Source organism: Mobula birostris, chromosome 6 (genome assembly GCF_030028105.1).
Source record: "Mobula birostris isolate sMobBir1 chromosome 6, sMobBir1.hap1, whole genome shotgun sequence".
Lineage (NCBI taxonomy): Eukaryota > Metazoa > Chordata > Chondrichthyes > Myliobatiformes > Myliobatidae > Mobula > Mobula birostris.
In genome coordinates this window covers 19,753,840-19,780,732 of record NC_092375.1, presented here as the reverse complement: position 1 = coordinate 19,780,732, position 26,893 = coordinate 19,753,840, and the positions used below count along the sequence as shown (strand labels likewise).

The 26,893-nt window shown below is 38.1% G+C and overlaps 1 protein-coding gene across 1 annotated transcript in view; it reads left to right on the top strand.

Moving 5' to 3' along the window:
- Positions 1-26,893, top strand: part of hlcs (holocarboxylase synthetase (biotin-(proprionyl-CoA-carboxylase (ATP-hydrolysing)) ligase)) — a 171,136-nt gene that overhangs the window by 98,093 nt on the left and 46,150 nt on the right. The gene's annotated exons all lie outside the window — the stretch shown is intronic.

Sequence of the window (26,893 nt, the reverse complement as noted above, 5' to 3'; positions counted from 1 at the left end):
CAAAGTTGCTGGTGAATGCAGCAGGTCAGGCAGCATCTCTAGGAAGAGGTACAGTCGATGTTTCGGGCCAAGGCCCTTTGTCAGGACTAAGGGTCTCGGCCCGAAACATCGACTGTACCTCTTCCTACAGATGCTGTCTGGCTTGCTGCGTTCACCAGCAACTTCGATGTGTGTTGCTTGAATTTCCAGCATCTGCAGAATTCCTCGTGTTGGTGAACGTTACTTTACTGTTTAAAATTCTAACTTTGAACACTTGCGACTCCCTGCTCCTCAGAGCAAATTTTCTATGTACTATTAAAAATATATTAAATATAATAAATATTCAGCAGGAAAATGATATTTGGTGAAAACGTCACTGAGTAATGAAAGGAGTACAATTTCTATTTTCTCGAGGTAGAAATTCTGTGCATAGATCTGCATTAATATCATATCAATTCTTGCTGCGCATCGCACCAGTTACAAATCATCAGTTTGCTACAAACCATCAATACAGTTTGCAGAACTTTCTGTACTCTTATGAATTGTTAAATGCAGCCTTTTAAGTTCTGATTTATATTTAGTTTTATATAATAATATAAAATATAATGATAAATCTTGAGCCATAAATTGGGCATCCAGAACTGCAACCATCCATCTGTATTGCGTTGACTGGATTATATAATCAATTATTAATGTGATTGCACCTTCAACCTTTGGACTTGGAGCTAAGACAGTTGCTAATTGAAGCTGGCAGATACACTATTAAATTCATATATCAATAACATATAGCAATAACTTAATGAAAGAGGTTTCAGGTCATCTGTTCTGTGCATGGATGGTTGTTTTGCTATGTACCACAATTAAGCTATGACATCTTTAGCTGGCTTTTGTGTGTAAAGCACCATATGTACAGTACAGATACTAAATAGATGTGGATTTACGATTGTGTTTAGCCACCTGCTGTGTGAGCCCGGACTGTCTGTATAGATGTCTGGTATAATTGTGAATAGGTTTCATTTACCAGACCATAACATCTTCCTAAGGATCATTGCTAGCGGAATGCTTAGAATCTGCAGTTGCAACCTGCGGTGATGTTATGGTCCTAGCTTAAGGTATTAAACAAGGTGTACAGTGGGACATCCTTAAAGAACTTTGCCATATTTCTAAAATTGACCTTAAAGAAAAGTAGTTCAACAGCTCTATTTAATATCGGAAGATGTATGCAATATACATCCTGAAATTCTTGCTCTCGCAGGCATCCACGAAACAGAAGACTACCTGAAAGACTGAGTGGCAGTAAAAACATTAGAACCTCAAAGCTTCCTTTTCCCTCTCCCGCCCACAAGCAGCAGTAAAATAATAAAAATAATGCTACATCTAATCTTACTACAAAAAAGTCTTGAGAAAATATTTTTATATAATTGTGTTTTCTATAGCACATTTCATTGTATAAAATTAACTTTGTAGTTTGCTTACTACTAGAAATATCATGTTGCCAATGCAATGCTATAGCTATTCGGTGTGCTGTATAAGTGAAACCACTCAATGTAGGCATCGTATTCGACATTTCTATGTGCTCAGGTATATTTGTTTTCATTGAGAAAGACAAGGAGGTAGGGGGACCCAGACGATGGGCAAGTGATATATTCAGAGGGACAGAGGGAGAAAAAGGAGAGTGAGAGAAAGAATGTGTGCATAAAAATAAGTAACAGATGGGGTACGAGGGGGAGGTGGGGCCTTAGCGGAAGTTAGAGAAGTCGATGTTCATGCCATCAGGTTGGAGGCTACCCAGACGGAATATAAGGTGTTGTTCCTCCAGCCTGAGTGTGGCTTCATCTTTACAGTAGAGGAGGCCGTGGATAGACATATCAGAATGGGAATGGGATGTGGAATTAAAATGTGTGGCCACTGGGAGATCCTGCTTTCTCTGGCGGACAGAGCGTAGATGTTCAGCAAAGCGGTCTCCCAGTCTGCGTCGGGTCTCGCCAATATATACACCATTCAGGGCCCCAAACAGTCCTTCCAGGTGAGGCAACACTTCACCTGTGAGTCGACTGGGGTGATATACTGCGTCCGGTGCTCCCGATGTGGCCTTTTATATATTGGCGAGACCCGACGCAGACTGGGAGACCGCTTTGCTGAACATCTACACTCTGTCCGCCAGAGAAAGCAGGATCTCCCAGTGCCCACACATTTTAATTCCACATCCCATTCCCATTCTGACATGTCTATCCACGGCCTCCTCTACTGTAAAGATGAAGCCACACTCAGGCTGGAGGAACAACACCTTATATTCCGTCTGGGTAGCCTCCAACCTGATGGGATGAACATCGACTTCTCTAACTTCCGCTAATGCCCCACCTCCCCCTCGTACCCCATCTGTTATTTATTTTTATACACACATTCTTTCTCTCACTCTCCTTTTTCTCCCTCTGTCCCTCTGAATATACCTCTTGCCCATTCTCTGGGTCACCCCCCACCCCGTCTTTCTTCCCGGACCTCCTGTCCCATGATCCTCTCGTATCCCCTTTTGCCAATCACCTGTCCAGCTCTTGGCTCTATCGCTCCCCCTCCTGTCTTCTCCTATCATTTTGGATCTCCCCCTCCCCCTCCAACTTTCAAATCCCTTACTCACTCTTCCTTCAGTTAGTCCTGACGAAGGGTCTCGGCCTGAAACGTCGACTGCACCTCTTCCTACAGATGCTGCCTGGCCTGCTGCGTTCACCAGCAACTTTGATGTGTGTTGCTTGAATTTCCAGCATCTGCAGAATTCCTGTTGTTTTTATTTGTTTTCATTGTTGAGATTTTTGAAATCCTTTAAGTGGTGGCACGGTTCATCAATCTGCCACTCAAAATAACAGGAATAATCTAGTACGGCTGTTCAGCCTTGCACTTTCCTTTATTTTGTTTACTTATTGAGAACTAGAGTAAAGGATGAAAGACTGTAGGTAAAAAGGAATAAAAAGAAACACAAGGTAAATCAAGAATTTGTAAATCAGGCCAGTATAGAGAAAAAAGAGTAAAAGAATATTGAACAAAGCTGGTAATGTAATTAAGACCATTTGTTGGTACGATGCGTAAATGACCGATTTAGACAAATGCTGTATTTCTACTCTGTGCCTTTTACATATTTCTTTGTGAGAGATGTCTAGCTCACTTTCCATTATTAGGAGAGTTTCTGAAATAACCAAGCTGTAACTTGGATGAACAGCTTTCCTCAAACCCACAAAAATGTTTTGCTTCGTTCCTACCCCCTCAACAGAACAATCATCGCTAAGGAGTCAAACCAGATGGAGTAAAGCACTCTGCACTTTATAAAGGCACCAATCCGTCGTCATCCTGTTAGTTTTGATTTCTGTTTTGACATTTCCAGTCATTCAATTTATTGTAGTATGAAAAGTTGAACTCGGTTGAAAATTGACAAGAGCCTGGAAAAAATGAGTACAAGGCCCATTGGCAAGGGCCTGAAAAAAATGAGTACAAAACGTATGCTATCTAAAATCTTAAATGGACGAATTTTCAGTGGATCTGTATATTTAAAAAAAAAATTCAAAATTGTTTATTGTCTTCAGTACACAAGTGTAAAGGAGAACAAAATGATTGTTACCCTGGATCTGATGCAGCATGGCGGGACTGTCATATGTTGAAAGATTGGAGCGACTGGGCTTGTATACACTGGAATTTAGAAGGCTGAGAGGGGATCTTATTGAAACATATAAGATTATTAAGGGATTGGACACGCTGGAGGCAGGAAGCATGTTCCCGCTGATGGGTGAGTCCAGAACCAGAGGCCACAGTTTAAGAATAAGGGGTCGGCCATTTAGAACGGAGTTGAGGAAAAACTTTTTCACCCAGAGAGTGGTGGATATATGGAATGTTCTGCCCCAGAAGGCTATGGAGGCCAAGTCTCTGGATGCTTTCAAGAAAGAGATGGGTAGAGCTCTTAAAGATAGCGGAATCAAAGGTTATTGGGATAAGGCAGGAACTGGATACAGATTGTGGATGATCAGCCATGATCACAGTGAATGGTGGTGCTGGCTCGAAGGGCCAAATGGCCTACTCCTACACCTATTGTCTATTAAAAAACTTAAAGAACACAATAAAGAAACTTAAAAAAAAACAAAGCATGTACACTAAATATAAAAATAATCCTATAAAATTGCAAAATAATCCTATAAACCCGGAGAAGTGTGAGGTGGTACACTTTGGAAGGACAAACTCCAAGGCAGAGTACATAGTAAATGGCAGGATACTTGGTAGTGTGGAGGAGCAGAGGGATCTGGGGGTACATGTCCACAGATCCCTGAAAGTTGCCTCACAGGTAGATAGAGTAGTTAAGAAAGCTTATGGGCTGTTAGCTTTCATAAGTCGAGGGATAGAGTTGAAGAGTCACGAGGTAATGATGCAGCTCTATAAAACTCTGGTTAGGCCACACTTGGAGTACTGTGTCCATTTCTGGTCACCTCACTATAGGAAGGATGTGGAAGCATTGGAAAGGGTACAGAGGAGATTTACCAGGATGCTGCCTGGTTTAGAGAGTATGCATTATGATCAGAGATTAAGGGAGCTAGGGCTTTACTCTTTGGAGAGGAGGAGGATGAGAGGAGATATGATAGAGGTATACAAGATATTAAGAGGAATAGATAGAGTGGACAGCCAGCGCCTCTTCTCCAGGGCACCACTGCTCAATACAAGAGGACATGGCTTTAAGGTAAGGGGTGGGAAGTTCAAGGGGGATATTAGAGGAATATTTTTTACTCAGAGAGTAGTTGGTGCGTGGAATGCACTGCCTGAGTCAGTGGTGGAGGCAGATACACTAGTGAAATTTAAGAGACTACTAGACAGGTATATGGAGGAATTTAAGGTGGGGTTTAAGGGTCGGCACAACATTGTGGGCCGAAGGGCCTGTACTGTGCTGTACTGTTTTATGTTCTATATGTTCTATAAAATACAGTCAGTGGATGGGTTGAAAGTGGGACATAGCTTACTCTTGGTGATCTCTGCAGACAATGATACATGTTAGTATGTAAATGAGAAAACAGAGGAGGCCCAAGAGTGATTCTAGGGCAATGTAACTATGTACAAGTGATTTTAGGGTTATGATTAGATGATATCTTCTCCAGAATTGTAAGCCTGTCAGTATTTGGCTCTAGCTTACCTTGGATGTAAATTAATTTGCCTATTTAATATTTGTTGCAATCTATCTGTCCTTCCACATACATGATTTCACCCTTCCCTTTCTCTACACCTTACCTTAAGGCATGGTGACTCGTTGAGATTTAGCATCCCATCATCTGGGGAACTTTTAGAGCAATCCGTTATCCTGGCAACCCATACAAATAGGTAGAGTAATGATTTGTACTATCAGTGGCACTAATATATGTAACAATTTATTATAAATGAGAGGATACCCTTTGTCAAGATAATATTTCATTTAGGATATTGTAGTTTTAAATTTTCATTCATTTGAAGTCTTTTTCCAGTTCCTTGCAGGTGTGCAAAGAGGAGTGCATGTCATAAACCTTCTCTCTCTCTCTTTGCCCATGACCGCCCTGCTTGATGTCTCAGATTAGTTTAACAGCATGGCATTCTGAAGGGATGAAAAAAAGTGGAATTTATAAAGAAAATATTCTGGAAAATAAACATAAATTTGAATGAAAATTAATCTGAATACCTTGTTGAAAGAACGTTGATACTTTGCTTGGGTAAATCTTAATGGATGTAGTAGACCTGACTCATTTTGCCAGCCTCAATTGAAATTGACGTATAACAACTTGTACTTGGATTGATTGGAACAGGTTCTGGATAAAAACCTTAAATGCAGTAGATCTTGATGTAAATCTCAATTGAACAAATTGACCTTGTGTAGTGTAATTGCAATTGTATGAAATTGTAAGCAGATGTTAAAACTTTGCCTTTTAGCACTTGATCCATTCAAAAGGAGCAGATTAATTTAAAAAAAACTTAAAACTGATAAAACATTTTTTCAGGATTTACTGAAATAAACAGCATTACTGAAACTGCACAGAACTTTGCACTAGCTAGATTGTTATTTCTTAATGAAGTTTTGCAAAAAAAAACCTAGGTTATGGCAAATGTGACAAGTATATATATTTAGACCAATAAATAAGTGGGCCTTTATGTTAACGAGTCATAGGGAGATATATGACAGGTGTAGTTTTTCACTGCCAGACTTAAAAACTTTTATGAAATATCTACTGAAATATGAATATTTCTAAAAGCATTACCACCCATCATGAGCAGGTTTTCTTGCTTGTTTTGGAATCCTTTTTGACATTTATTAAGTTGGTACCTGACCTCCTTTATTTTGCTAGGTTTCTGCAAAAGATGTTGAATTTGCTAGTAATTTGTGTAAGATTATTTTCAAAAATATTTCATTAAACAAAAATCAAGCCCACGTACTCTCCAGCCTATTATTTTAAATAGCTATTTGAGAAAAGTAATTTGGAAAATTATGTTCAGAGAAGTTTAGAACAATTGGGGAGAGGGGGGTGTATTTCATTGAAAGCTTTCGAATATTGCAAAGGCCTAGATAGAGAGGATGTTTCCTACAGTAGGGGAGTCTAGGACCAGAGAGCACAGCCTCTGTATAGAAGAACTTCCCTCTGGAACAAAGATGAGGATGAATTTATTTTGCCAGAAGGTGGTGAATCTGTGGAATTCATTGCCACAGGCAGCTGTGGAGGCCAAGTGATTGAGTATATTTAAAGTGAGTTTGGTAGGCTCGTGATTAGTCAGGGTATCAAAGGTTATGACGAGAATGGCGTTGAGAGGGATAATAAATCAGTCATGATGGAATGGTGGAGCAGACTCAATGGGCTGGATGGCCTAATTTTGTTCCTATGTCTTGTGGCTTTAATTAGACCTTAAGAACATTGGAGTGTAAGTACCTTGAAATCAATGCTGTCCAACTGACTAGATCCATTTTTAAATTTGTGGAATTCAGTATATTGGCCCTTTTCTGAACCATAGCGTCAGATTGCCACCTGGGATTATCCTCCTGCCTTCTCCCTGTAACCTTTGATGCCCTGACTAGTTAGAGTACTGTTATATATGGGCAGCTCCAATACAAACTTTAAGCATGTAGAAGTGGTGCTTGGAGGTGCATATATCGAGAGGTTTGACATCTGCACCTCCAAGCACCAAAAACAGTACTCTAATTTTAATTTTACTGCTACTTCGTACATCAAAGTTTAAAAAAAGTTCTAAGTAAGTTATCATGTGAGTACATACAACCCTGGGATTCTTTTTCCTGCGTTCGTACTTAGCAAATCTGTAGAACAGTAACTGTAAACTGGATCAATGAACAACAAACGGTGCACATGCAAATATAAATAAATAGCAATAAATACCAAGAGCATGAAATAACGAGATAGGGTCCTTAAAGCAAGACCATCAGTTGTGGGAGTGCCAGAAATAGAATGAATGTAGCTATCCCCATTTGTTCAAGAGCCTGATGGTTGAGGGGTAGTAACTGATGGCGTGAGTCCTGAGGCACTTGTACATCATTTATATTTTTGGGTGAAAGACTCAAAGTTTCTGTAATTTTTTAACATAGTGCATTAGAATTCTTCCTTTTTTTAAAAATAAGAAACCTTGTGTACAGGAGCGGTCTAGTTTTATTTTTAGAATTCCTATTTCAAAATACTATATTTTAAATTTAACTAGAGAAGGTCTTCTGTGTTGGGATTGTACCAGTAGACCCATTCAGGCATTGCCTCTGGCATGTGGAAATTTCCTTTGGTCAATAATTTGCATGCTTGCAGGTATTGATTAGAAAAGGTAAAATCTTAATGATATTTCAAGCCAAATGTCAGCTGCTTGACAATTTCAGTAGGCAAGCTCGGAGGGGAATTCTCGGAATCGCTTCTCTTAAAAATATTCAAATGCAGGTAGGCTAATAGCAGCCAAAATTTTGGAATAATTCAATTCCTAGCAGAATTCTCTCACCTTTGATCGGAGACACATCAGACAATAACATGTAACCTTAGTGTGGGGACAGTGCTGTTGAATGCCACAATATATGCAAGGAAAATGCTCATTGCTGATCGGAGAAAGTTGTTCCTTTTTGCGCCTTGCGGCGCATTGGGTGACATTTTTGCTGTTCCTATTACATTTGACTTTTTTACGAGCCCAGGTTGTTAGCTTAACGCTCAACCTAGCACAGATGGAAAGTGCGCAAGGGGATTCAAACTGGGACCATTCATCTCGAAGTCCAGTGCTGATGCCTCTACTCCACTGGCCGGTTAATGGCAGTGAGTACTGTGTCTTAATGAATGTTGACAGTTAACGGAGTCCAGCTCCAGTTATTACCTTTCTCATACTAACTGTTCTGAAAATATCCTCCAAGGATATTCAGCATGTGTTTTGTCAGAATGACTAACTACCAGATTTGTACATTTTAATTTTAATGGCAGGATGATTTCTGTTTTCATTAAAAGAATAAAAGACAGAATAATTGTTTCCCCTTTAAGAAAGAATGCTTCTGGTACCTGTTGTGGAGGGAATCTTGTTAGGAATTTAGATTGTAGAAGTTGCCGAACTGAACGTTTTTCTAACCTTCTCCAGTTATATTTAAAATATAGCATTTTGAATTATTTTTAAACTTGGACTGTTTCTGTACATATAGTTGCTTATTAAAAATGACGAATCTAATGCACTTTGTTTAAAGTGTTCAGTGAATTAAATTTAAATTTGCTGCTATATTGATTTGAGCTTTTGGGGTTTGATCTGCCCTAATGAATTTTAAATGCAAATAGTTAATCCATTTAAAAAACAATTGATGTCTGAACTGTGCTGCATGTACTATATGTAATCCTTGAATTATAATTTTTAAACAATGGCTGGATGAGCATTGATACTTTGTTTTTATGCTGCTTTAGTGTAAAGAACCGCACTGTGAGAACATTAATGCAAAATTGGTAACTGTGGAGCACAGTTTCAAATTGGTTTTGTCATATATTTCTCTCTTCACTTCCGTCAACATGGCCTGCACAACCACTTTGTCAGTGCATTTTGACTGGAGTGACATAATCAACCCTAAAGGCATTAAAGCTGAAGCTTGAATATTGAATTGATCAGGTGACAGCGGAGTACTCTTTACCCTCTCGAGGAAGTCAGTATATATGCCAATAAGAGACTTCAATTCAAACACTGGCTGGATTTTGTGTTTGCCAAGAGTAGTCTTTGGGCTTTTGAGGGAATACTTTAAAGATTAAATTCTAACAAAATAAATTTCATAGTTTAGACCACAGCAATGGTTTGATCGAGTTTTCTAACGGTCAAAAATATTCAACTCTATCTCAAGTAGTGGTAAGAAAATAATGAATATCAGATCCAGGGAATATATAATTTAATGGAAATTTCTGCTCATTAATTCCATCAATGGTTCTTTGTGTTTATTGGAAGGGATATTTTATACAGAAAAAGCTAGGTAAAATGATCTGGATTCAATATTTTTATAGTCTTATGAAAGGAATGGTACCAGGAGTTTCTTTAATACAAAAAAAAATTGGAAGAACGTTGTGGCATTTCATTTCTGATGCTTATTTTTTTAGAAAGTTGTTTTGTATCTTCTTTAAAAAGCTAGTGTTTTAGGGGTTAATAATGTGCTACAAGCCAAGCCAAGATAAGATTGAATGACAGAGCAGGTTCCAGATTCCAAGGACCACATAACCTTCTCTCACTCTTATTTTCTATGTTTCTTCCGTTCTATATAAACATAATTTTAAAAAATGTTTTTGCTTCTGTTGTTCATGAAGAAACTATTTTATTTAATGCTCTGTGTTGACATATATCATTGAGATTTCATGTTGATGATATCTAGCACATTAAATTTGACAAAACGTTTATCTGTAGAAAGCTGCTTTACATTCAGCTTTGGCAACTGATGTTCTGAAGCCACTTTATTGCATTTTGTGAGTCTATTTAAGAATGAGGTTGCCAAACATTTAGGTAACTTTTCAGAAAGTGAATGTGAAGTACTCAAAGTTGTAAGTTGTTCAAAATTTACCAAAGCGTATTTGGTACAATTGTCAGCTGACAGTTTTCTCCCAAATGACTGTAGGCTGTGCAGGAATGAAGTGCTATAGGTAGAAGCATCTATTCAAATTAGAAAAAAATGCAAATGAATTCCTATAAAACAACTGGGGGGGGGGGAATCAATGCTCCTTTCATGTCACTTTTCTTGCATAATGCCACAACCTAAGCTTTTTAATATTCATTTCTTTCTTCTGAGGGTTGCATTTCTCAGTGAATACTTCCAGAGGTATGAGTTGAACTGCACCTCATCTGCATTGTTGCTTTTTATTTGTGAAATGCTGGTATCTTATCTGTTTTTAGCAAGGGCAGGCAAATGTAGACTTCGTAGCAATTTCATTCATTGCAATGCGAGTTGCATTCAAGTACTGCCGTCAACCAATGTTCGCATTTCTGATCACAATCGGCAGAACTTCCAGAGAAGTTTGTTTTTGTATGACCATTAGACATAGGAGCAGAATTAGGCCATTTGGCCCATTGAGTCTGCTGTGCTGTTTGATCATGTGTGGTCTATCCCTCTCAGCTTGATTCTCCTGCCTTCTCTCCCTTACTATTCGAGTTAGGAATTAGTATTTTGGAAACCTGTTATCAAAAGAAGATATAGTACTAATTATTCAGCCTTGCAGGTGAAGACTAATCATCTGACAATAAAACTGGGAACATCTGTACAACTGTACTTATCAGAATCAGGTGTCGTATCACTGACAAATGTCATGAAATTTGTTGTTTTGTGGCAGCAGTACAGTGTAGGACATAAAATTACTATAAATTACAATAAGAAAATGAACTAAATGGTGCAAAAGAGAGATAGTGAAGTAGTGATCATTGACCATTCAGAAATCTGGTGGCAGAGGGGAAGAAGCTGTTCCTAAAATATTGAATGTGCGTCTTCAGGCTCCTCTACCTCCTTCCTGGTGATAATAATGAAAAGACGAGATTTTGGTTTCAGGATGGGAGGAACTGAAGGAGTTTGGTACTTTGTCAGCTCCCCTTCTTTACAGTGATGCTAACTTCAAATTACTGACTTGACACCATCTAGGGCTGCAGAACTGTTAATTTCTGATACATGATAAACTAGTAGATCAGTTAGAAAAGCACACTCCAAAAGTCAGAGTGTTGAGGTGTACAATGCACAGCAGAGTTTAAGATGGGAATGCAAATGTGTTACATTTGTAGTGTAATCCCCAAACTGTTCAAAGTTCAAAGTAAATTTTATTATCAAAATACATATGTCACCAAATGCTACCCTGAGGTTAATTTTCTTGCAGGCACTCACAGTTGAACAAAGTAGTACAATAGAATATTTAGATTAGATTAGATTAGATTACATTCAATTTTGTCATTGTGCCGAGTACAAATACAAAGCCAATGAAATGCAATTAGCATCTGACCAGAAGTGCAAAAGAATAGTATTGTTTACAAAATAATTGCGAATAAAAAGTGCTACAGCATACAAATATAAAAGTACTGGGAATATATTAAAAAGTACACACAAAGACCAACACATTGTGCAAGTACAAAAAGAAACAAGTAATAATAATAATCAATAAATAAACAAGACTGAGAACATGAGTTGTAGACTTTCAGAATGCTGATATTCAAAGCTGTGACAGCATTTTGACTGTCATTGTTAAAGGTGTTGCTAAATTCAGGTTTCAACCTTGAAGAATGCTGTTAACAATGAGCCTTCTATCTATAGGCTGTGTAATTTTCCTTCTGTTTCTACTTACTTTATTCAATATGGACTGAAGGCTTATATTACATCTTTTTGATATTTTATAGTTATTGTTTTAATTTAATGCACCAAGGCAAGAATTTAAAAGATCTCTATAGTTTCCAGTGAAAAGGCATAATGACTTCCATTAAGAGGCCTTAATTGTATTAATCAAGAGGCAAGCATATCACAGAGGTAACAGTAGTTTTTCTTGAAATCTACATTTGATAAAGCACTAAATTATTTTTTTCTCGGCTCCTTTTAATTTATATTTCTCTGCCCAAAATTTTTGTTGCCCTCATCCATTTAACACGTGCAAGCAGGATAGGAGTCGTATGGTTTATATTACCCTTACTTTATTTAAATTTCTTCCAAACAATGTTTTAATTTGGAAAGCCAGAACTGGATGGTTTCACTTTATAAATTTGTAACTCTGTATAATTTAATGTGGCACGTATTGATTAAGGATCATGGAGTAGATTACATTTGCAACTACAGTCTAAATAAAGTATCTTGTTGACTTTAGCATAAGACTGGAACCTGCAGCTTGCAGAGTTGGTGGGAAATTGGTCTAATATCAGAATAAACCAATGTTCAAATCTGCTTAAAGTGCAGAAAAACATCAGGAATCCATGGTATTCTTAGTCTGATATATGTGTACCCACAGGATTAGTTTAACATTTTAGAATTTAGTTAACAGTTTACAAAGAATTCCAATTTATTTCCCTCCTAAGGAAAGCTGATGAAACCTTTTATAATGCAAAGGGCTGTGTCAATAGAACAGACTAAACATTACTGCATTAGTCCTCAGGACAGAGAGTCCAGAGAATGCAGCCGTCTTTCTCGCTGTTCAAAAATGTCATAGGCTGACAATTCAATCAAGATGATTTTTGTTTAAAAAAACTTTGCTTCAGAAAAGTATTTTAATAATAGACTGGCATGTGGTAACCAGGCAGGTTTTGTAATTTTACTTGATGTGTAGAAAATCTGAGGAGAGAATATGCCTCAGAGTTTTGTGGAATTACTGAATATCGCAAGGCAACCAGATATGTGTCCTTGCTAAACGACTGTTGGTGCTGTACAGTACTGCTTAACTAAACTGTCTTTTAGAAAAATAATTAAAGGTAAAGAAAAATAAATTGGTTGTGTATTGTGATAGTTAGCTTAGAATGTTAAACTATTGAAAATATATTGAGCAGAGCTGTTTTAATTTTTACTAAGTATGTTCTTGTATTTTGTATCTCCTCCAGCTGGTTGGATTATGTGATCTATAGTCTGTGCACAGTTCTCCAGATTTAATTTTGTAAATGAGATGTATATTTTGCTTATACAACACTAATTTAAAAAAATGTGTAAAGTGTTCTGAAGAAAGTTCTTTTTAACATCAATATGAAAGACATTACAATAGGAGAGATTATAATGTAACAGATTATTATGGAGAACACATGGTGTTTCTATTGAAGTTATAAACTTACATTTTATGCACTGCCTTGATGTTCCTTTGCTCAAGTGCTGTAAAGTGTCAGCACGTACACATGAATATTGGTTTGAAAGGATAGAATCTGAAAAGCAAATTTCTGAAATTTCTGAGAATTTGAATTCAAATTTCCTAAAACTTAACAAGCTGGTCAACTAATATGTACGATAGTCTATTTACTAAAGTATCTGTGGAGAAATGTTATGCTTTTAAGATCATGTTCAGTGTTGGCTGGAAAAGCTAATTCACAATAAAGCATTTACCAGATAATCCATATATTGTTGCAGGCTAACTAGGACTTCATTTTTTGCTTAGTGACGTCTTTATTATCCTTGTGGGAAAATGTTTGGATTCAGCTGCAGTTGATAGCATTAGGACAATCTGGAAGCTTTTCAGGTGAATATCAGTCATGTTCCAGTGTACTAGAACTTCATATGCTATTATTTCTTTCAACAGTTTAAAAAGTTGCAACTTCAACATAGAAAAATTCAGGAAGCAAATACGTATGGAATTTGTATTGGAAATACATTTATTCTGTCATACTTAAGATGTAGCACTCAATACATAATGATTAAAAAAAACAAAAGCTAGGGCTGTTATTTTAATGCTTTTACTTAGTAGGTGCCTGAAATCCATAAAACATCTGCTAATTTGCCAAATGTCCTCAATAGTTGTTATCAGATCCCTGTAAAATACAGCTTTGTTTCCACATCATTTTGTACAATGGTAATAGCATTTATGCAAGAGTTACCAGTGTGAGTAATTCCATGGAACATCTGATAGTTCAAAATGAATGATAGATTTGTTTGTTTTGGGTTTTGAAACAGAAGAAGAAAAATTAAATGAAAAGGGAAAGGAAAATTTAGTTCTCTGATAGCCGGGCAATTTTTTACTTGAATAATTCAACTCCACACATAGTAGTGTATTATATTAAAATAGTATATCAAAGGCTTATGTATTGTATTAAAAAGATAAGACACAAGCCTTTGAGAATAGGAAACCTCAGAAAATATAGGGTCTCAAAATCTGTGCTTTCAGAAATAACATGCATTTTTAACATGTATTTTAAATTTTGGGAAACTTTTAAAAAATATTGCAGTCAAATGAGCACTATTTCCCTACCAAAGTTGTTGAGACAGCCAGTGTCTGGCTGACTGTAAGCCCCAGATGTTCTGCAAAAGATTTGGATGGTGATGCTCTTTTACAATTCATTTGTATTTTACAAATGCACTATTTTTTTGCTTATATTTTTTCTATATATATGAAGAATTCTTTAAGTGTGAACTCCATTCTTTAGATTCTATTAATGTTTTCCCGACAATGCTTAGTTAAATATTGTGCATTGGTGCAGTACTTTACTGCATACGCTGATGTGCAAATTGATGGTTCCCTTGACTTTGATGTTACTGATAAAATCTATATGCTCCACAAAAAGTTGTAAAAGAAGTATTTACATATGAATTCTTGAGTGATATAATTTACAGAACTCTTACTGATTAAATAGAAGATTATATCAATAATGGACAAAATACTTTGACTATGTTTTATGAAAAAAATCTTCTTGTGAAATATTCCTTACATAGAAAGCAAAGTATATCTCCCAAAAAATAGGATAATTTACTACCCTGCTTCAGTCCAATTTTCCTGCTCAGTCCAGAGCTCCTCTTCCTGTGGTTTAAGTGCGCTCATAACTGCCTAAACATTTAAAAGGTTTAAAAGTGCTTTCTGCAGATTAGAAGACTGAATTGACTGTATTTTACTGAGTTTAGTCTGGTTCCAGAAACAATAACTGTCCAATATAAACATATCCTTCAGAAAGAATGCAGTTTTAAAATCCCGTATTTCCATTTATAAGGCTAATTGCATAGCCTAGGTATTTAGAAAATTTTGACTTTCTTTCCTGTTGTTCTCATTTAGCTTTTCAAAAGCATATCTTATAGTATCACAATTGGTTGAAACTTAGTAATAACACGTCAAAAAAGCTGAAGTATGCATGCCATCTTGTAAACACTGTCATCTTTTGCTCCCTCTCCCAATGTAGTCTGATTCATCACAGCTTAGTAGGAATAATTTCCTTTCATCTCCTCCAACTTTTCTTTATAAAAAAACAGAAAAAATTGTGAGTGGGTAGAGAGAATCACTTTATTCATTTAATTACTCAGTTTATTTACGTCATTCTGACATTGATGATATTTTTGAGATCATTACGATTATGTTCAAAGCTTTCCGAGATACTGAATAGGCAGTAATTTAAAAGGGAAAATCTTCAATTGATACTGGGACAAAAAGTTAACATTTTAGAGGAATAGCTCTTAAATGCTTGTAACCTTCAGTAAATGTGTTATGTTGCAACTTGGGAGAGTGCAATGAAGTAAATTAAAAAAAGAACGAATATACAGTACAATTAACAGTTAAATGTCGAAATAAACTGCACAATTTCTGGCTGTTGCCAGTCTTAAAAATATTTCCACTGTTATTCCAGACAGCAAAGAATTGGACTTTAAAGCCAATGATAAATTGAGTCACAAGTAGAAAAAGGCACATTTAATGATGCATTTAAAAACCTGCTGTCAGTTCCTTCTGCCTTGCTGTTGTGCCTGGACAGCAGGCAGGAGCATGACCTCCCAGAGCTCCACCAGGTTAAGCAGTCTGATTGAGTACTGCTGCTAATTAAGTGCTCTTGCTGTTTGGCAGGACCACCAGAGAACCTTCTGCACTTGTTCATGATGACTGCGTGTCCTCTAAAATTAACTCTTGATGCATGCAGGCAGGAGGCCCAGCTGGCCTCTGCCGTTCCTGTTACTGCAGAGATGAAGTTTTAATAAGAAGCCCGGTCTCCAGCACCATCATCGGCAACAACCACACAAAACCAAAGGTGTCTCCTGCACAAGGAGAAAATGAATACACCAGGGCGCATTGCAGCTTCCATGTGAACAAAAGGAGAGCCGCTAACGTTAAGTGGCTGAAGCAAAAAAAAAGCAATTAAGTGGCGAGGCTGACAAAGCTGCTTTCAAACTGTTGCTAATTTGTAAGAAATATTGATTTAGAGTTAGGATGGTAATCACTACAATGATTGCTGACCTGGCCCTTCTCACCGGTTTTCCTGCATCCATGCAGGAGATCAACTGCAAAGATATTGCCTGCTCGGCAAGCATCTGTTCTTCATTTCTGAGCCCAGAAACCATTTGTTGGTAGGCCATTCAATAGTGCAAACATTCAGATATTTTCATTTCTACAGTGGACACTTTATTAGGTACAGGAGTGGAACCTGGTGTGATGTTCTGCTGCTGTAGCCCATTCACGTCAAGGTTCAATGCGTTAAGTGTTCAGAGGCCCTCTTCTGCACAGCACTGTTGTAATGCATGGTTATTTGAGTTACTGTCACCTTCCTGTCATCTTGAACCAGTCTAGCAAATCTCCTCTGACCTCTCATTAACTAGGTGTTTCCTCCCACAGAACTGCCGCTCACTGGATGATTTTTTGTTTTTTGTACCAATCTCTGTAAACTCTGGTGCATGAAAATCCCAGGACAAATAAGCAGATGCTTAGTCTTAGAGGGTTTGTTTTGGGAGAGGTGAACAGACAAGTTTGGGGAGGAAATACCAGAACTTAGAAGACAGGCAAACATTAGCTGATTGAATGGAGTAAGAAATGCATTAGTGCAAGTGTTCCCAACCATTTTTTGTGCCATGGACCAATACCATTAAGTAAAGGTCTGTGGGCCCCAGGTGGAGAATCCCTGCTATAGAGCAACTTAGAGAACATAGCAAAACTGGGCCATGAGAACAGGCAAAGCTGTTCCACATTCAGTGAGATTCATGACTTTAGTCACAGAGATACAGCAAGGTATCAGGTCTTAGCCCAGTATCAAGGAGTCTGGAACGATTGGGGATAAACCCCAACTGCATCACATAGGTACCCAGTGGCCACTTTCTTAGGTAAAGGAGGTGGTCTTCTGTTGTTGTCACCCATCCACTTCAAGGTTCGACATGATGTGTGTTCAGGAATGCTCTTCTACACATAAATGTTGTAATGTATGGTAATTGAGTTACGGTCACCTTCCTGTCAGCTTGAAGCAGTCTGGCCATTCTCTTCTGAGCTCTCTTATTAACGGTAGTGCAGTGGTTAGCGCAAAACTACTACAGCTCATGGTGCAGGAGTTCAGAGTTCAATTCTGTCATCCTCTCTACAAAAGTTTATTCATTCTTTTCGTGTGCGTGTGGGTTTCCTTCAGGTGTTCCAGTTTCCTCCTATGGTTAGTAGATTAATCAGTTGTCCTGTGAATAGGCTAGTGTTAAATAGGTGGATCGCTGGGAGGCACAACTCATTGGGTCGGAAGGTCTTGTTCTGTGCTGGATCTCTAAATAAAAATGAAATTAACAAGGTGTTTTCACCCACAGAACTGCCACTCACCAGGTGTTTTTTGCTTTTTGCACCAATTTCTGTAAACTCTAGAGACTGTTGTGTGTGAAAATCCAGGGAGATCAGTATTTTCTGAGATACTCAAACTGCCCCGTCTGGCACCAATAATCATTCCATGGTCAAAGTCATTTTGATCCCATTTCTTCCCCATTCTGATGTTTGGTCCGAACAATAGCTGAATCTCTTGAACACGTCTGCATGCTTTTATGTATTGAGTTGCTGCCACATGATTGGCTGATTAGATTATTTTTATTAAGATGTAGGTGTACCTAATGAAGTGGCCATTGAGTGTATGTAGCACATGTGTAGTTACACACATAATCTTCCCACACACACTCTTCCCCGTCCCACCTTAATCTATTACCCTCCCTGGACATTCACTCTTCTCTCACTTCTGTCAGGCAGAAGATACCAAAGCCTGAGAGCTTGATGATTGTACGTTCTAGTACCAATTGTTTGGCAACAATAAAGTATAAAGTATAAGTGTAAAGAGCATGTATCACCAGACTCAATGGCAGCCTCCACCCAGCTGTTTTAACTCTCTTAAATAGTTCCCTAACATGATAAATTGGGCTCTGGACCTCACAATCTACATACCTTGTTATGGTCTTGCACCTTATTTATTTTTACCTGCCCTGCGCTGCACTTTCTCTGTAGGTATTACAATTTATTCTTTATTGGTACTATTATCGTTTTACCTTGATCTAGTGGATAATGATAAAATGAAGGACTACGTAGGAAGGGAAGGGTTAGATTGATCTTAAAGTTGTGGCTCAAGGGCCTGTACTATGCTGTAAGGTTCTGTGTTCTTCAATGCACTATGTAATAATCTTAACTGTATGAACATTATGTAAGACAAGTCTTCCCACAGTATTTTGACTAATTCCAGTTCCTCTGTTTCCTTCTCCCTCAGTATCGTCCTTTTCATTGAATTGTCTTCATTTTCCTTCCTCTTCACTCGCTCTTTTTCCTTCTGCCCATTTCACCTTCCATTCCCATTGGAATCCTCTGTATTCCCTCCACCCTCCCTCTTCCTCCTCCCACCTCTCCAGTAGCTCATTATTAATAAACTGCCGGCTTGCTAAACAACACCGCCGTCTAGTCAAAACATTTAACTTTGCCATTGTGCCTGTCAGTTTTGATGCCTGACTTCGATTACTTGTGTTGTGGTTTGTGTGTGATATGAAATATTCCATATTATGACTTTTTTGAAAGATCAAAAGTATGTGATTTTTAAAATTCTCATCTATGTATATACTACTAAAACTCTCATGCTCTGTTTGTGACCTCCAGTTTGCGCAAACGGTGCATTACAGCGGCACATTTTTTGGCTAAATTGAATTAAAGTGCTCTAACTTACAGAATGCAGGCAAAGTTCAGGGTTATGTATTCGTATAAGATTGCTCATTTGCCAAAATCAACAGGCTCGCTTTCACCCGAAAGCTGATCCGCCATCATGGAAATCGGGACGCGACAGCCCGACGCATGCGCACGGCCAGCCTCAGCAGCGACACCTACCGGAACAAAAGGGCAGGGCAGCTCTATTTCAAATGGTCACACTCTGCTAATCACCATCAGCATATGCAGGATTGGGACAGATCTAACTGCCACCCATCAATAAGAGATAATTAAATCTTATTGTAATGACATACTTTGAGACACCCATAAAACCTTTTGCTCCAGTCAAAACTATCTCACCCAGATAGTACAACCATGTCCATAGTGCCTCCTTTGGGGTTGAAGTCCTGTTGCAGAGGCTTCTGCTCAAGTACCTATCCTTACTCACTAGTACATTTTAAACGAGGCACTGTCATCTTGCGGATGAGAGTTCAGCTAAAGATTCCACATAGTACTTCACATTTCTTCACCTGCATCTGCTTACCAATTTCACCAGTCCATCCATAATCTCCTTGAAATGAGGCTCTTTAAGGCATTGGTCAGACCACATTTGGAGTTTTGTGAGTGGTTTTTGTGACCCCATATCTAAGAAAGGATGTGCTGACATTGGAGAGGGTCTAGAGGAGATTCACAAGAATGATCCTGGGAATGAAAGGATTAAAGTATGAGCAACGTTGATGGCTCTGGGACTGTACTCGCTGCAGTTAGAACATTGGGGTAGGGGAGGAAAATCTCATTGAAACCTATTGATTATTGAAAGGCCTAGATAGATTGGACATGGTAAGGATCTTTCCAATAGTCAGAGAGTTCAGAACCAGAAGGCATGGCCTCAAAATACAAGGATGTCCCTTCAAAATAGGGCTGAGGAATTTCTTTAACCAGAGGGTGGTTCATTTTTAGAATTCATTGCCATAGATAGATGTGGAAGCCAAGTCATAGGGTATATTTAAAGTGAAGGTTGATAGTTTCTTGATTGGTAAGGGTGTTATAGGGAGAATAGGGTTGAGAGGGAAAATAAATCAACCATGATCAAATGGCAGAACCGATTTTGTTAGGCCAAATGGACTAAATCTGCTCCTGTGTCTTATGGCAGTATATCCCTTCACAATTAATTGTGCCTCCGAGTTTTGATTTATCTGCGTATTTAGAAATGTGCCTTCTGCACTCTAGTCCGTCATTATGCAATACTCTGAATCCCATCCATGCATGTTCTCGTATCTGGGAAACAATCTTTTACTGGTGCTCTGTTTTCAGTGAGCTAGTTTTCTCCATTTCTTCAGTTCTCAATCTTGTCTACAAACTTACTCCAATTTAGTGTCCTATTCCTACTTAGAAAGTGTGTTAAAAGTAAGCTTCTGGAGGAACTGAGTTAGCAGCTGTGGAGGGAAAAGAATGGTCAGTGTTTCAGGTCTTGAACCAAAATGTTGAACATTCCCTTCCCTCCACAGATGCTGTCTCAGCCGCTGAGTTCGTCCTGCAGATTGCTTTTAGCTACAAATTCCAGCATCTGCAGTCTTTATGTTTCATTTTTGGAAAGAGCAAACTTATTTTTTAAATACTAAAGTTCAGATTGTTTATGTAAATTGTGTACATATCGTGCTAATTCTTTTTGAAGACAACTATTTCTACCACTATGAATAGCTATGCTTTAGTCTCAATTTTGCTTTCTGTCTTGAACTCAGATAGAATTCCATTCCGTTATATGGCCTGAATTTCACATTCTCTGGCTGTCTTCATTAATCTTTTATAAGTTACACTTATTGAAGGGTTGTGGAAAAAATAAATAAATTAGATGTCTTGCATTACCATTAACCACTCTTCCTTTTACCTGTTCAAAAATTTCATTAAATGATCAAATAAGATTTTCCATTTTGAAATCCATGCTGATTTATTGTTTATTATACTTCTCATTTCTACATCTTCCATTCCTTTTAGAAGGGATTCCATTATTTTCTCACTATTGGTGTTCAGCTGACTGCTCCTTAATTTCTTGAACATGTTTTATCCGCTCTCATAAATATTGCCATTCAAAAGCCAACTGCAAGTCTTTTGGTATCAGAATTATTTTCCTAATCAGCTATTAAATATGGGTGTAGATGGCTTGGCTTATAGAATGTGTGGATACAATCCAGTAAGACCAGTACTTTTATTTGCTTTGATATTGAGAAGTTTATTTAATATAGCTCTTTTTTCCATCTTAAACCCACTTACCTCATTATTCACTCGCCATCCAATGTCCATCTGTTCAATCTCCTTGCTAACTTCTGAAGTAAAAAAAAGATTTAATATTTCTTCCATTTCCTTTCCTTATTTGTGGAAGTGCCCTGTCTGTTGTGTCATGGCAACTTTTCTATCCCAATCTTCCTTTTATTGACGTGTTTGAGAGATATTTTACTATTTTATGTGATAATTTCATTTTAAAGATTTCCTTAAGCCCTAATACTTTGGTTGTCGTTCCTTTCCGTGCCTTGTGGCATATCAGGTGGTAACCTTGCCGTTTCTTTAGCATTTGTCTGTTTTTTTAAGAGGTCGAGTCACTAGCTTGACTCTCAACTCAGCACGATGGAAAGCGTGCAAGGAGCTGGCCGGATTTGAACCTGGGATCACTCGCCTCAAAGTCAGTGTGGATGCCACTAAGCTATCGGCCCACTAAATTCCTTCGTATTCTTTCTTATTTGTATTCTTTTTCCTCATTTCAGTTGTTTCCTTGTGTCTTTGTGCATCCACGGAGTCTCACGTGTATTGAGTTTATTTTTTTCCTTTTAGATGTGTGTTGATTTGATTCCTTAGGTTGTGCAGCTGAAGGAGGTTGCAAAATTGAGTTAAGGTATTATCATTTAAAAGGCATGGAAAAAATTGTAACTTTTTTTTGGCTGTGGCATCCATTTTGATTACATTTACCTAGTAGCCTGTGATTGAGTTGATCTTTTCTATAGGACAGTGAGGATTGTCCCATGGAGCAAACGATCTCAAAGAAAGGAGAGAAGCACTTTAGTCACTGTGGAGAATGAGATCTGAAATGAGTCGCTTTAAGTGCTATTTTTCCATTTTCCGATCTTGCACTGTTGTGACCCCAAAATCAATCCTGTAAGGATTAACATGTAAAGCAGCATTGAATTAATTTTATACCATGATTATGAGATCAGCTTTAGATGATACAAAACATCTAGCCCCTAAATACACTAATGCTCTTAGCCGTTCAATGAGAAGCTGTCAATAAAAGGGTTTTCTGATTTGAAGTGTGGTGCAATTTATCAGGCTCGCCTAAGCTTGCCACTGTTTAGCATGACTAATGCATTCCTCTAGAAGTTAATCCCACGTCAAAGTACCTCCAACGAGAAGCGCCCACACTGCAATAACTGTGCCACTGAAATGCAATACAATTCTTCACAATGCCGCCAAATGACACATAATTAGTTTTTAAGCATCACTCATATTTATTTCATTTTGCTGTCACGGCAAGGAAAATGCAAAGTGACCAAACTCACCTCAGATCTAAAAATGTAACCAGGTAAGTATTTGGTTTGAGATGATTGTGTTATGACGATAGGTTGAGCAAGCTAAGGCTTTTCTCTTTGGAGCGAAGGGGGATGAGGGGTGTGCAAGATGATAAAAGGTATAGATTGAGTGGATAGCCAGAGACTTTTTCCCAGGGTGGAAATGGTCAAGGCAAGGAGGCATAATTTTAAGGTGGTTGGAGGAAAGCATGGAGGGGATGTCAAAGGTAAGTTTTTTTTTTACACAGAGAGTGGTGAGTGCATGGAATGCCTTGCCGGGGTGGTGGTACCCCTAATATATTTGCCTCTATGAATCTCTTAGATAGACTCATGTGTGATAGTAGAATGAAGGTCTATGTAGGAGGGAAGAATTAGATTGACCTTAGAAGAAGTTATAAAAGGCACAACATTGTAGGCCGAAGGACCGTTACTGACTTGTAGTGTACAATGGTATTCTATGCATTTGGAAAGCTCAGTTTTGCCACTCATTACTTGAGAATCTCTCAAATCTACATCCATTCCCTAAATTGTTTCCTTTTTAGGATAGAGTAAGTGTGATTCTCAGCTCCTCTACAGACCATCTATCCCTCTAATTAAGCTCCTGTCAAGAAGCAAATGTGCGTTATGTTCTCCAAAGAACCAGAATATTCGTTCTCATTATTAATATTAAGCACTGTCAAATTGTTCTCAAGATTACCACCTCTCTTTACATTCAAGTTGCTATGCCGCAGGGACTACGTTATAACTTCGCCCTTTTGCTAATCTCATAAACTATAATTATCCCTAGAAAATCTGGAGATTCTCAGCAGGTTTGGCAGCAATGAGGTGAGAGAAACAGAATTAAAGTTTTGTGTAACCTTTCACAGAAAAGTAAAGGAATAATTTTAAAACAGGATACTGAAAAATCTGGGAGCAGTAAGACATAAAAGCAGAATTAGGCCATTTAGCCCATTGAGACTGCTCCACCATTCAACCACGGTTAATTTATTATCCCTCTCTGTAACCTTTAATGCTCTTACTAATCAAGAATTTATCATCCTCTGCCTTAAGCATATCAAACGACATGACTTCCAAAGCCATGTATAGCAATGAATTACATAGATTCACCACCCCTGGCTAAAGAAAGAAAAGGTTTTGGAACTATTGAGGAGTTGTGATTTAATTAAATGACAAAAGAGGTGATGATTTTAAGGGGGAAATAAGAAAGCAATTGATGAGCCTAGGAGAGGAGTAAGCAGGACGAATAGAAGTGTTGCTGTTGTCCAATAGAAAGGAGGTTGGCTACGATCGTTCAATGGAAAGTAATTTTTCAGATTAGTATTTTTCCATTTCTCACATGAGTCATTCTTTTAAATCTCAGTGAGATTTCTAATTCATACTGAATTCTGGAAGCTTTTATTTTATTGAAGCTAGATTAGAAGTCTTAAAGTAATTTCATAAATTATCCTTGCAGTGAGTACACAAAAGCATATTCAATTAGTAAACAGAAAAAAGACTTGCATTCTGTCAGTCAGGATTTGATTGAAACTTCGTGATGAGAAGCCAATTGTAGTTTAGCTGCATATATTGACAGTATTACTCCCAACCTGAATGTAGATGAATAGGTAATTCCCTCATTTGTAAGCCCAGTGACTGCACTGTTGTAGATGACTGGGATTGATTTTCTGTACATAAAATGTTTGACGCTATTCCCAATGCACATTTCTGAACAAGTTGCCCAGCTTTTGTTGGGAGGAGTTGTTTCTGTCATGTTCTGTTGCTTCAGTTCCTGAAGTAAACTGTTTTTGAGTCAATTGATCTAGGAATTTCTTTTCATCACCTTCTATAATATCACCCTTAGTTGAAGATTAGCTTAATCTGAGCAGAGTAATTTGTACAACATTTATCTGTGTGCCCTTCAGGAAATTGGACTCCTGACTATTTGACAGGATTTTTATTAAGTTCCTGTACCTTTTCCCAGGCATCAAATTCCCCTTGATGTTGTCTAAATGGCGCAACTTGCAAAATTCATTTTCAGTGAGATTGTCAACGTTAACTGGCCTGAAAAATGACAGTTCTTTCTTGTTTTCTGGAACAACCAGCTTTCACTAATGTTGTTTTGTGTGAAGTCAAGCAATCTATAATGCCAATGATCAGTTGCATTGAAAGTTCAAAGTAAATTTATTATCAAAGTAAATATATGTCAGTCTTGCCGAAGGGTCTCGGCCCGAAATGTCAGCTGTACTCTTTTCCACAGATGCTGTCTGGCTTCCCAAGTTCCTCCAGTATTTTGTGTGTGTTGCTTGGATTTTCAGCATTTGCAGATTTTTTCTTATTTGTTATATGTTGCTATATACTACCTTGAGATTCATTTTCTTGCTGATATTTACAGGAAAGAAAATTAATCTCAAGATAGTATATGATATAGTAATGTATATGTATTTTGATAAATTTACTTTGAACTTTGCAACTGAGGGTTGGCCCTGTCATTATTCTTAGTTCTTAATGAGGTCTGTGACCTTCAGTGACCTCACATACACCCTCGCGTGCTGGTCTTGACTGCTCTGACTGAGAAGGTGTAAACCTCAGTCAGTCTCAGTGTCCTAGCTTCTGGATGATTTTGAGCTTCTGTTGCTCTTTGCCACATCTCCCAATATTCTCTGGGTTCAAGCACTATTCTCAAAGGTAGAGCATCCAGTTTACAGGACTAGATAGAGTAGGCAATGCCTCCAAAGTGTAGGCATTTGTTGACCATATTTAAACATAAACAAGGACTCCCTGGCAACTCATGGAGGCCACACAATCTCTATACACACTTGCACAAAAATGCCACCTGTGGGCTCTGCCCTCTGCCAGCATGCCACTGTCTCCAAAACCCCTTAGGATTCCTCTCTTAGCACCTCCGTTGCAGAATTGTTCATTCTACAACTGAATCAGCCAGAGTGATGTTTGCATTATGGTTTTTGCCATTAGGACCTGTTGCAGAGACCACACCTGTTAGGGTAAGCTGCTGAAGTTGCAAGAGCGTGTTTGACAAATAAGATTTGCTGTTCTGAGACTGACACCGCAATGTTACAGAGGGAAATCTCTCACATCTCCTGTGAACGTGGCAATTGAAAATCTTATTCTTTATGCTGCTTTTGCAAACTCACAATGCTCTTTAGATCCTGCTAAAAGGTACCAAAAGGTTCAAGAAAGGAGACAGGTCCAAATGCAACAATGATGGAAGGGTCTCTTTGCCACAGAGAGAATCTTAAGGATTTTCCTCAACCAACTTCCGCCAGTTGCTTCTCAGTTTACTGTGTACAGAATCCACATTGCAGAGATGTCCTTCACTGCATGGCAATTCCAAGACAAATGCAGAGAGTAGCTCCAATCTTTTTCAAGATCACTAAAGCCTTTTTGACTCTGGCATTATGAAATATAGTGAAGAACCCTCCACAAATTCAGCTGTCTGCATGCCTTCATCTTCTTACATCTGCTTGATGATGGGTTGGGAGTTGCAGTCTTAACCAGCAAGTTCACATCAGGTAGAGACCAGGTTGCATCATTTCCAGATATTTTAATTTATTTTGTCGCACCTCACTCCCAACAAGTGGGAGTTGATCTAATCTATGGGACTAATGGGAAACTGTTCAACCTACAATGCTCTCACTCTGGAACCAACATTAGCCCAGCTTCACAATCAAGTTTTAGTACGTGGACGATGCTTACATTTGTATGTGTTTGAAGGCCAATCTCCAAGTCATAAGAAGATGGATCTTGCACTGAAATTTGTGGACCAAGAACCATCCTCAATCCTACCCCAAATGGACAACTCTATCCTCTGAGTGAAAATTCTTGACGAGACTTTAGAAAATGTGCAGGAACTCAGCAAGTCAGGTAGCAACTATGGAGATGAATAAAGGGCTGAAATTTCTGGCCAAGATCCTTCATTCTGATATTTGTGTGTATTACTCTGGATTTCCAGCATCTGCAAAATCTATTGTGTTTAGAAAATATGGACTACTTTCCATATCTTGATAGTCACCCTTATCAATTAAGGCAGACATCAGAGCTGAAGTTCAGTGTGACCTGTAGTGCATCAGTTGGGCTTTGGCTGACTCAAGGTTGAAGTTCAAGATCTCAAACTCAACAGCAGTGATCATAACTGTCCTAAACACTTATGAGCTTTGGGCTTTGGAAATGGACAACAGTAAGGAGAGATTCTATAAATAACAGATAATTTAACCCAAAACTCATATCTGAAATATAACAGGTGATGCAATTTCTATTGATGCATCAAAGATCGAATAGTGGTTTGATCTTGGAGTTCATTGAGAAAGGTTCATAATCGTTAATAACTTTTGAACATGGTTTGCCAATCAT